Here is a 12,012-nt window from a genome sequence, read left to right as displayed (position 1 = left end):
GATACTATTGATACCAGATAAATACTGCGTGTGCAGTTGGAGGAATCGTAGTCCCTTCTCTTAGCTGCACCCTAAAACGAGGTTATGGGCATGCACTAATGGGACAGGGCCTGGGGTGGATTAATACAATACATTTTATTGTCACCATCGTTATGAGGGAGAGGCAAAAACTTTGCAGCTCAGGATGTAACCTCATAAGCAGTCAGTTTTCTTCGTAGGAGTTTTCTCAGATGTAAGTCTGTTGGGGACCTTAACTATATAATGTAGGGTTAGCTTTCAAACTTACATTACTTATGTCATGTGCCATTGCACCAAGAACTGATCTTGTGGCTGTTATTGTTTTTGACAGATATGACAACGTAGTTTTCCCATTCTGCTATAGCTGTACAAATGAAACATGGCTTGAACACCTTCACTATTGAGAAACACTTCATAGATAACTGGACCACATCATCAGGAGAATTCACAAGTATTGGTTATGTCAACTTCTTCATGATTTTCATCGTACTTTTGTGCACGTTGGAACAAACATAGGTTAGTTAAATGCCTTGCAGAAAGACTAAATTGCAAACAGTCCCGCGTTTATGCGCAGTCCTCTTGGATGGCAGCCTGAGTAGCCAAAAAGCAAGGCACCTCTCTATAAACCAACATTAGCAACACAAAAGGATGATGGACGGAGTGCTGAACAATGCACTCACCCCCAGTCACAGATCTGGGTTTAATCCATTGTTCTTTTGCTCACCATGAGACCCTAGTTTGGACCCAGCCATATGCAAATCAGTCTTAATTGTGTTCCTATTGTGAACAGTCCAGCCCGAACTGCTAAGCCTGGTCCTCCCTGGACTGGAAATAAGCATCCTGGGACTGGTTTCAGGGTATCACCCTTCATCAGCCAGGCTAGCTTGAATCCAGTAGCACAGTGAGCACGGGACCCACATCTGGGCATACCCTTCCCACTTAAGGCAACTTTAGCAACACAAAAGGATGATGGATGGAGTGCTGAACAATGCAAACACTCACCCCTAGTCACAGATCTGGGTTTAGTCCATTGTTCTTTTGCTCACCATGCCACCCAGTTTGGACCCAGCCTATGCAAATCGGTCTTGACCGTGTTCCTAATGGGAACAGTCCAGCCCGAACTGCCAAGCCAGTTCCACCCTGGACCGGAAACAAGCATCCTGGGACCAGTTTCAGGGTATCATCCTTCATCAGCAAGGCTAGCTTGAATCCAGTAGCACAGTGAGCATACCCTTCCCACCTAGGGCAACTTTAGCAACACAAAAGGATGATGGACGGAGTGCTGAACAATGCAAACACTCCCCCCCCAGTCACAGATCTCGGTTTAATCCATTGTTCTTTTGCTCACCATGCCACCCCAGTTTGGACCCAGCCATATGCAAATCAGTCTTGACCGTGTTCCTCATCGGAAGAGTCCAGCCCGAACTGCCAAGCCAGGTCCTCCCTGGACCGGAAACAAGCATTGTTTAACTTTGTGCACATTGGAACAAACATAGGTTTGTTAAATGCCTTGCAGAAGGACTAAATTGTAAACAGGCCCGCGTTTATGCGCAGTCCTCTTGGATGGCAGCCTGAGTGGCCAAAAAGCAAGGCACCTCTGTATAAACAACTGCCAAGCATTATGTGCCATATCAACTAAACATAGACAATCTACATAAGAATATCCATACAAAGAAAAAAATCATTTTTCAATGCACCAGTTCACATTTTGGTTCTGGCTGTTACTTTGTGTGGGAGAAATGCAGAGAGACATTATGTTGATTATGAAAATATAATATCAAAGCTCGCTGCCCATGCTTTAATATGAGATTAGACAGTAAACCAGGAAGATTTTTGACAACTGAATTGCCAGAGACAAGTTCTGCAAGGCAGCACACTAAACCACTGGGGTGGCCAGAGCCACTATCATTCGTATCCCTATAGTTCTTCATGCAAGGAGTACGCAAGTAGACAAGCCATCAAAATGGTGTGCCATGGACTCTGTGACCAGAAGTTGAAGAAGTAACCCTGCTCTACTTGCCTTACAGGTTTTACATCCGTGAACACAATCTCCCTCGATTGTGTTGATCGTTGTGCTATCAGTGGCTGATTATAACATCTTTCCAATAGTGGTTTCTGTTGTGAAACTTCAGGAATCCAAAGCACATATTAATGAAACCCCATCCATCTCCTTGCAAAGGCTGAGCTCTTAAAAAAAACTTCAGCAGAATTTGACTGACATGCCCACAGTTGGTCTAAGTTGTAGGTGCCAAGCTTTTCTCTGGTGTTATCCTCAGAACAATACAAGCATTGCGTTCGGGATAAGGCATCAACTTTAGCATGCGGATTACCAGGTTCGAAATGGATAGCAAAATAAAATATTGCCAAGTAGAGCATACACACTGATTTTTCCTTGGATGCACCTGGCATCTGATTTAAAGAATCCATTTTTTTTATTTATTACAATTTTATTGTGTGTTCAAAAACAAGACATACTACACTCTTCTATATCATCTTCATTCAGTGGATATAACTAACCTCCATTACCTTACTTTTCTACTCAACATATTGCCCAGCAATCGGAGGCAAAAACAACTACAGTTAGTACAAACAGGAGCAGCAAGCCTGGACTTGTGCATGAAACAGTCCATCACTTCTCTTGTCAGACCCTCCCTTGGCTGTCTTTGGAGCAGCAACTAACCTTTAAGATGCCTTACATTATCCTCAGAGTGTTTTCGTCTTAGGTACCAAAACAAACCACAAGCCAATGTACAGCTGATAACAGAATTGCGCATGCTCCATTCATCAAGTAAGGGTTGAGCTGGAACACCTTGTTGACACAAGGCCCTAATAGTCAGACCCCAGTCCTAGACAACATCAAAACCATTTGAAGTTCAGGAATGAGTTAACAACTGGCTTGCCACGAACTCCCCTCAGCCAGCTGATTCGCGATATTGACTGTGAATCAAATAATCCTTAGACACATGACCTGTTAGAACAACTGTTCAGAGAAAGAGCTTTGCACTCCCTCTGAACAAGAGGAACTTCAATGGAGGTGCATAGAAGCTATGAATGCCACCTCTTTTTTTATCTTGCTGACTGTCTTTTTTCCACGCACTCCTTTATAGCTTTTTTTCCATTCCTAGGCACTCTGAAGTGGCGTGCAAGTGGCACGTGATGCCCAATAAATCAGTAATAAATAAACAACCACGTTCCAACTTGCTGCTAGTCGCACTAAAAGAAGGGTGTGGTCACTGTGGCTGTGATCCCCTAAATAGGTATTACAATGATGCATACGGTTCATCGCCTGGCATTGGTGGACATTGACCAGTTTTAATTAAGTCATTACCCTCGTGTGGTCACAGGTTGCATAATACAGTGAATTGGATTGTACAAAAGCACCTTGTAATGTTTAAGCCTACATATATAATCTCCTTCACAATAGCAGTGCAAAGCAGTGGCTCAGTGGTTGTATGATACTGTAGTGACATTGGTAACATTGGAATAAAAATATTACACCCGCTACACCACCACTGTTCATATCTCCACATCTACTTACCTTTCGAGGTAGTAGTCGGAAGCAGGGGCAGCTCCTCCGCTATGGCGGAGGAGGGTCGCCCCCTGCCAGCAGCAGCTGCAAACCTTTAAAAATAAAACGATAATAAACTGTGTTTATTATCGTTTTATTTTTAAAGGGGCGGGGCCACCTGGGGGGACGAGCACTGAGGGGAGTGCACAGCCAAACACACATGCGCACAGGGCTCTCTCTAAACCGGCACTGTGTTGCCGGATTGGAGAGAGAAGACAGAGCCTCCAAGTTTGCCTCGGAGCCCCAGCCAGGGTGCCCCAGCCAATCCTAACGCTGCTTTGAGCATCATCAGGATTGGCGGCAGGGCAGGCTGAGAGCCTGTCCCTGAAGTGCAGCGGAGAGCGGTAGTGCGGTCAAGGTAAGTTTAAAAAAAAAAAATCATTTTTGGTTTTCCCCCCGCCATTTTGCCCCATCGCTAGCCGCAACTGGTCAGAAGGATGTAGTGAATGCAATACTTTTGTCATGCAGTATAACACGTGGTACACTGGCCCAGCCCACTCATACTGTCTGTCCGTTTTGCACACTTGTGACTTCATTAATACTGCCACATGAAAATCATTTGTAACAAGTGAAATATTGTTACCACATGGTGCCAGTTTTCCATCCAATTCTGACTTTTCCACCTTTTAATATATAGGCCCTTATGTGTCAAATCATTTCCTCATGGGCACAGAATGGGTAAAACCCTTTGGTGCATCAGGACCATTGTGGAGAAATAGTTTCTGAAACCAATTTCAATCCATTGTATTTCATTAATAGCAATTATTGTCATTGCATTGTCTTTGACGTATTATTACTTGGAAGAAATCGCTCGTGCAAAAAACCTTGAACCTTGGGCAGTTTAGTTGAAACCCATAATACCTGGTTCAACACCATTTGAGATCAGTTTCAAACATGGCATGGTAGTCGCGCGGAATGAAGCAGTCTAACTCACAGCTCTGGCTACATTTACCCCACTTTGGAGCTGATTGAATTCATGAAAAAATAAAAATACTAAATATTAAAAACACTGACAACTCTTACACACTACATAAGGAACATATGCAATTCCACGTGTAAGTAGTGTTCTGTACTGTTCTGTGCATGCAGATATTAAGACTCTACTGGCGAAAAGTGCAGCTTGTGAAAAAAAGTAATAAAGAAAATAAGCACTAGGATATCCTCTGTTGGAGCAACGTGCAGCTTGCCAAAAGCATCATAGCCATTATGGCAATGTTCCTGAAGTAGCAACCGGCTATCCATAGCGTGCGTGATATTTCAATGGTAATTGTCAGCCCCACAGGGCTGATTTACTGGACCATTCAACATAGTGAATCATATCGCTAACTTCACCAGAGTGAATGAGAGATCTTAGGTTAAAAAATGTAGCCTTCACGAGCATAATGACCTTTACTGTCCTCCTAACCGGAAACCCCTACAATAAGGCTCTTAGAAAAAAAAGCGAGGGAAATGATTTTAGCAGTGGAGGTTGAAATTTAGAATATATTGAAAGGCTGTTAGAAATGTCATCTGATTTGTCGGAAACTTTGTACATCATGGACTGTATTATTACAGTTATGGGTGGTACCTACCATCCAGAAATAGATGGCTAAAAGCAAGCAGTATTTACCACCCATTACCATATTGGACCACGTCTCCAGTTGGTTTGATGGGCCATATTTGCATAGTGTGGGATGCACTATATAACTCTTTATTGTGTAGACTTGGAGAGTCCTTTACTCTGGAATCTCTTCCAGGCACCATGCTGAAAACCGATCTCTTCAAGGAATATTACCTCAGGCTGACTTCTCACCCCTTCCACCAGCTACACCTCCTGCATGGATCCTCCTCCAGTGCGACCCCATTGGAGTTTCCACCCTGACCAGTGTTCCATTGCTAGCTAAATTTGTACTTTAGAAATACAAAAATGTATATATTGGATCTGGAAACTTGAAATAGCGCTCCTGAACCAAAAAGTGGTGCTATGGCTCTGTCTTAAATCTGGAATCCCCGGATATGATTGAGAGCACAATACATGCACACTGGCTTCAGTTCCTTCTTCCGAAACCTTCGCAGCAGATTCAGAGTCAAGCTCCTCCGAATGTTTTTCTACCACATTGTTACATTACAGTGTTTTTCAGGGATGTCTCTCTGGAAAGTTTGACAATTTAAACTTTGTTTGTCTTGCCAGAACAAGAAGTTTCTTTCGAACCACGCAACCTCTGGCTTGGGGCTTAAGTATAACTCCAAGCGATGCGCTGAATGTGGCCTCATGCACACCAATACCATCGAGGACAAGTCCATGAGAAAAAAAAACACAAAAAGAATCTCAAAAGGAATTCTTCAGCCTCTCAGCGGTGATCCTGTGCAAGGGGTAGGGCCTCTTCATTCTGGAGAACTTTCCTGCTCTCAGTCGTGGGCAGAATTTCTCTCTCAAAATTGATTGTGCACCTGTGGCTACTGTACTTATTTGCCATCCTCCACCTGTGGCTACTGTACTTATTTGCCATCCTCCCTCTTCTTCTACCGGCAAAGTTATTTGGCTTGCGCTGTCCAAGCTTAGGCTGCTCACTGACGAGGTAACCCTCGGGAGCCTCCAATTACAAGCATTACTACCTGATGTCTACAGTGGAAACCACCTCCGATCCACCCAGCAGCTGCAACAGATTCTATGGTTGCTTCATCCTACTAAGACCAACACTCCATCCTAACCATGTCTGCTTCGAGTGGCACATTGCTGCTTTTGCAGGAGCTTGCCTATCCCACACCCAACGCTTCCCTGCGCTTCCACGACTCCACTGATGGGCTCCACACACACGCAGGGTTCGTTGGCGTCCACCGACCTACAGAGCTGGTACGCTGCAGCTGATGCCCTTCGACAAGTTGATAGATCAGCTTAACATTCCCAGGGGGCAGTTCCTAATGTATCACACATTGATACATGCATTGTGCGTCAGCTGGAACATTCAGGCAGTGGAATCCCAATTAATGCCATAGTGCAATATTTCCACACCATGGACAAAGGTCGCAGCATTATCAGTTGGCTGACAAGTTCTATTGGGAAGCACACCAAAATTTCTCTTACTAGCCTTTGAGACAAGTCTGAAACCAAAATAGTACAGGCTCTACCAGATAAGGAGTTGAGGGATAGGACAGGGCACTGGCATTAACTGATTGCTGTCTCAAGAAATGCAAAGTTCAAACTCATTCCATTCTTTATACTGCATGGGGCACATCTGCCTCATATCAATGTGTTTTTCCCTGGAGCGAATTACTGCTGCCCTCAGTGGCCCTGTTCCAGACACCAACCTACACCACATGTTATGGTCTTGTCCATTCTTGTCCTGTACTTGTTAACAGTTCCTTCTCAGTTTGTGCAAATGACTGAGATAACTACCTGTCACAGCTGGGAGGTCTGTGCCCTGCGCCCTTTCCCGGGCAAAACAAAACGATAGCTTTCGTTCTCTATCCCCCTCTGCTCCTGGTCTAGTGCACAGTCACAGGCCTTTGGAGGCTTCCCTCCGCCATGTTGTATCGGCGTGGCAGCGGTCACTGTTAGCTTGTGCTGGGGAAAATAGTGCTGAGAATTGGAAAGGCAAGAGGCCTCCAGAAATACACCATCACCATGGAACGGGACAACCTGCTACTCAGCTTCCAGGTGTTGGTCAAAGATGATTCCCCCTGCCAAGATGCAATACCCTACCCCCCCCCCGCCCCCCCATGACCTGGTGGAGACATTGCAAGTTCCCTTACACTACTACACGTTTGACATAGCTAGCCCTGCTTGCATAACCCTCCTTACTAATACCCCCAAGTTACCTTAGACAGGTGCTTGCTGGCTGCCCCCACCCCACGTCGATTCGTTAGCATTTGCTCTTAAATTGTGATGGTAAAGATGCCTATTTCCTTGCCTCCTGTTAAACAAACGTGCAAAATAGGTTTGACTGTTTTTTTATACTCACCCTCTCATTTCATTACCATCCTAGTTTACTGATGCTATTCATGCACGCCATGGTAGCATTAATATTGTACTAATATCTTCTGTCTTTAATGTTTTTGCTTTTCCCCTACCTGCAGTCAATACTAGAGACACTATGATTTACACTGTTGATACTCTGCTTCCATGTTGCTTTATTAATGTTCTTATTGCAAAATCCAATAAAGAAATGAAAAAAGGGGAAGGGGCAAGGCCTCTAGTTGGCAGCATCAGTCACCTACCCAGCATAATTTTCTGATCCCACCTTCAGGAACCCGGCGCTGGACCCAGAAGCAGAGTCCCATGCTCACCTTCCCGGAATCCCCTTCTCCTTGCGTTCACCCTGAACAGACTGCAGCTTTCACACAGATGATGGTGGCCATCTTTGACTCCACCCCACCTCCCTCTGATATGCCTGTGGTCCCAAGAAGCTTTCATGGCCCCCATATGGAGTTCCTTCAGCGGCTTTTGCCTCTTTCAGCCCTGTTCATCTTCCTAATGCCGTTCAGACACTGGCTGATCCTTCTTCATTGATGAAGACCTTGCTGATTGCTCTGCGACCACCGCAAATTTTGGACCCATTGCAAAACCTAATGAATTTCCCAAAGACTAAAGGCCATTTTTGCCAGATCACAACAAAAATCACCACAATTTATGCAGGAGTGCCCCTTAAGGCCATTGTCTTCTAATAAATACTTTGTCAGACTGAAGGGGCTGTAGGTTCCTATTTTCAGCCCATTCATATGCAAAACATTGTATAACATGCTGATGACAACAGCAGTGAGACAGACAACCTTCCTGCCACCCAACGGGATGAATAATTGTGGCTCTCCGGCCCTGGACAATGCTAAGGACTTAGCTATATCTCTGAGGTGGACCTGGAGTTTTGGAGTGTCCTTCATGGCCTCCCACGCACAAAACTGCCCCTTTCATAGGTGTGCTTCAGAAGACTGCGAACGTCCAGGAGTTAACGCTGCAGAGAAGAACAAGGTGAATCTCCTTACAGTAACTTTGTATCCGGCATCTGGTTCTTTTTGGCTCGTATTCCCTTTAAGGAGTTAGCAGACCTAATTGTGGTCACATGGAGCAATCCTCTAGGCACCCCTTTGTGAACTGCCAGGTCGCTCGCTGCCATCGTCTGGCTCATGGGAATCCAACATTTCTGACTGCTCATCCCTCATTGAGAGAGTCTTGTGGTTCAGGCACCATCCTCCCCTATACAGATTCCTGACTCTTTTCATTCTGTCTCTACAGACAGAGAGTCATAAGATAGAAACATTGGGGAAGAAGATTTTATCTCCAGGGAGCCTTGACATTTAGGGGGTGATTCTAACTCTGGCGGGCGGCGGAGGCCGCCCGCCAGAGTTCCCCCCTCCAGAATACCGCACCGCGGTCAGAAGACTGCTGCGGTTATTCTGGGTTTCCCACTGGGCTGGCGGGCAACCGCCAAAAGGCCGCCCGCCAGCCCAGTGGGAAACACCCTTCCCACGAGGAAGCCGGCTCCGAATGGAGCTGGCAGAGTGGGAAGGTGCGACGGGTGCAGTTGCACCCATCGCGAATTTCAGTGTCTGCAAAGTAGACACTGAAATTCTTTGTGGGGCCCTCTTACGGGGGGCCCCTGCAGTGCCCATGCCATTGGCATGGGCACTGCAGGGGCCCCCAGGGGCCCCACGACACCCCATACCGCCATCCTGTTCCTGGCGGGCGAACCGCCAGGAACAGGATGGCGGTATGGGGTGTCTGAATCCCCATGGCGGCGCAGCAAGCTGCGCCGCCATGGAGGATTCATCTGGGCAGCGGAAAACCAGCGGGAGACCGCCGGTTTTCCTCTTCTGACCGCGGCCAAACCGCCGCGGTCAGAATGCCCTGCGGGGCACCGCCAGCCTGTTGGCGGTGCTCCCGCCGACCCTGGCCCCGGTCAGAATCACCCCCTTAGTCCACAAATGCAGCTAGCCTCCTGGCCAACTTCTTCCATGCCGTAGGGTGCAGATAGTCATCCCAAATCTCACAGACCATCTTTGCAGCCGTTTCACAAACGTTTTACGTGATGGACAAGATGTGAACAGCCAGATCTTCCACAAGGTGTTGACACTGGGTTTAGTGGTGTGATCCAAGGGTTCTTCTATCACCATCTGCTGCCATGCCTCAATGCATTCCATGGGCTTTTCTGGAAATGTGCGTTGGGGAGGGGTAAAGGTAGGAAAGAGAGATGGACTTGTACATACGAATCTTGTGGACATGCCCTTTGATGGAGCACACCTCTTTAAAGAGAAAACAAATTCAGTTCTATAGCTCTTCTAGGGAGACCAGTCTACGACTTGGTCATTGTGACTAGATTCAGCTGCATGCCAGTTTCATCAACAACACCAGAAGTTCAAGGCCTGCCTTTTCTGCAGGGCCAGCCTTGGCAGTCAGTACAACAGCTTAATGAGTTATATTGGAGCTAAAGCGACGTGATGGCTCCAAAGGCGGTAGAGGGCAGCAGGAGAAGCCCTTTTCCTCCTCTCCCCCTACTCCTCACACAAAAACACTTTAATATGCCCTTGAGAGGGCATGTGTGGCCTAAAAAGGGAGTGGGGGTGTCTTTTTTTTATGTGTCACACTAGCAGAACATTGCTCCAGATCGTTGAGCCCCTAAATTACTGAGCAAGGCTACACTCTTCCTTTCCACGAAATTCTGCCTTCCATTCCCCATCTTCCATCCGTCACCTCAGACTACCATCCCTGTATTCTGCAACTGGTGGTTCTTGCTCTGTTTAGCAACAGGGCCATGGAATTAGTCCTAGAAAGTGAGATTGGGTAGAGATGTGTTTCCCAGTATTTTCTCACTCACAAAAAAGAAGGTGGACTGCATCCCATTCTGAATCTTTGCATTCTGAATTCTTCCTCTTAAAGGAACATTGTAAAATGCTCAGGTCTTAGTGATTCTAATACTGGATTCCCAATTCTTTCAGGATGCATTCTTTAATGTTTTGATCCTGCATTCACAGAGAAGCTAATTTTGCTATTTGTAGGGTGCTCCACTACTGTCAGTTTGAGATCCTCCCATTTGGGCTAACATCAGGGTGGAGTCTTAATGTCAGCGTTCACTGCACTTCTACACAGGTAATGGATCTCTGTATTCCTGAACCTCAGTGACTGCCTGCTGATGCTGAGATTACTAGTGTAAGACCGCTTGCAGACCACAATATCCTTGCTCTTTGACATAGAGTTTTCAAACAGACTCCCCAGGTCCAATCTCCAGCCTTCCCAGTGTCTCCTGTTCATCGCAAGTGTCATCTCAACAGAGTTGGGCACTGTCACCCTCCAGACATTTCCACCTCTTCAACTAATTCAGGACATTCAGGCTATGATCCAATATTTTAGAAGAGAGCTCTGTTTCTGGCCTTGACAGCCCTCTGTCTCTTCGGCCTGCTCACCTCTTCTGTCATGAAGGTACCCTGCGTTTGCAGACACGTGTTGACTCAAGTGGTGTCAATTTTCAGTGGCCCCAGCTCTAGAGAGTACTGCTGGACAGCATCTGGATTTCCACAAAGGCAGTTCAAGACCTGCAGTGGTGGCTGGTGTCAGACCACCTGACGTACAGAAAGCCCATCTGTCTCCTGTCGGCAGTGGTCTCAGATCCATCTTTTTGCTCAGCGGACATGGTCATCTCAATACATTGGAGCTCGGAGGCTCATGGTCGCCTTCATAGTAGAATTTGCACATCAGTGTGCCTGAGTCGCAGGTGAATCATCTGATTCTCAAGGCGTTCATGCCTTCCATCCGCGGTTGACTGACCCAAGTCCTGATGGAATTTAAACACTTTTTTGGTACATCACCAAGTACTTTGGCGTGGACTTGCATCATCTGTGCCTGGAGATTCCAAAGCTGTGGTCTTGGATTTAGGCTGTCAATGGCTGGTTGTGAGTCACCTGACGGGCTTCATGAATATGCATGCTAAAGATCTCAGTTAGCACCATCTTGCCGATCACAAGTGTCATCGCCTTCTGATGGTGGGCTATGCTCTTTCACGCAGGTATCCAGCGGGATCTGTTTGCCACTCACACAAATTCCCACTGTCTGAAACTGTGTGCAATATATGGAACCTTGTAAGATGCATTCTGTCTGTGGCAAGATTTCCGTCTCCATTATGATTTTTTCCTCATCCCTCTGGTTCCTTTAAAGCTGTGTCTGAACCATGCACAACATATCTTAATCGCATGGGAATGGCCAAGAAGGATGCAATCCCGGGAGGTCCTACACCTGCTCTGTGCCCTCCTCTTCCTCTCAGGGCAAATGTCCTCTTGTACTGGGGGAGCAAGACCTGCAGCCAAGCCTCTTGAGCCTCCTCCGTGTCTGGAGATTGAACACGGAAATCAGAGCTTGGTTAATCTGCTGCTGAGGTGGTGGATGTGATTTTGCCAGCCTGTTGCTCCTCTACCAGATCAGTTTATTCTGGGTGTTGGTCCAGGTCTATCTCTTTGTGTAC

General features: G+C 46.5%; 1 protein-coding gene across 1 annotated transcript in view; it reads left to right on the top strand.

Moving 5' to 3' along the window:
* The window catches only part of TMEM241 (transmembrane protein 241), a 533,877-nt gene that overhangs the window by 519,816 nt on the left and 2,049 nt on the right, over nt 1-12,012 (top strand). The gene's annotated exons all lie outside the window — the stretch shown is intronic.

The sequence above is a fragment of the Pleurodeles waltl genome, chromosome 2_2, assembly GCF_031143425.1.
Source record: "Pleurodeles waltl isolate 20211129_DDA chromosome 2_2, aPleWal1.hap1.20221129, whole genome shotgun sequence".
NCBI classification, from domain to species: Eukaryota; Metazoa; Chordata; class Amphibia; order Caudata; family Salamandridae; genus Pleurodeles; species Pleurodeles waltl.
This window is presented reverse-complemented; position numbering and strand designations above follow the sequence as displayed.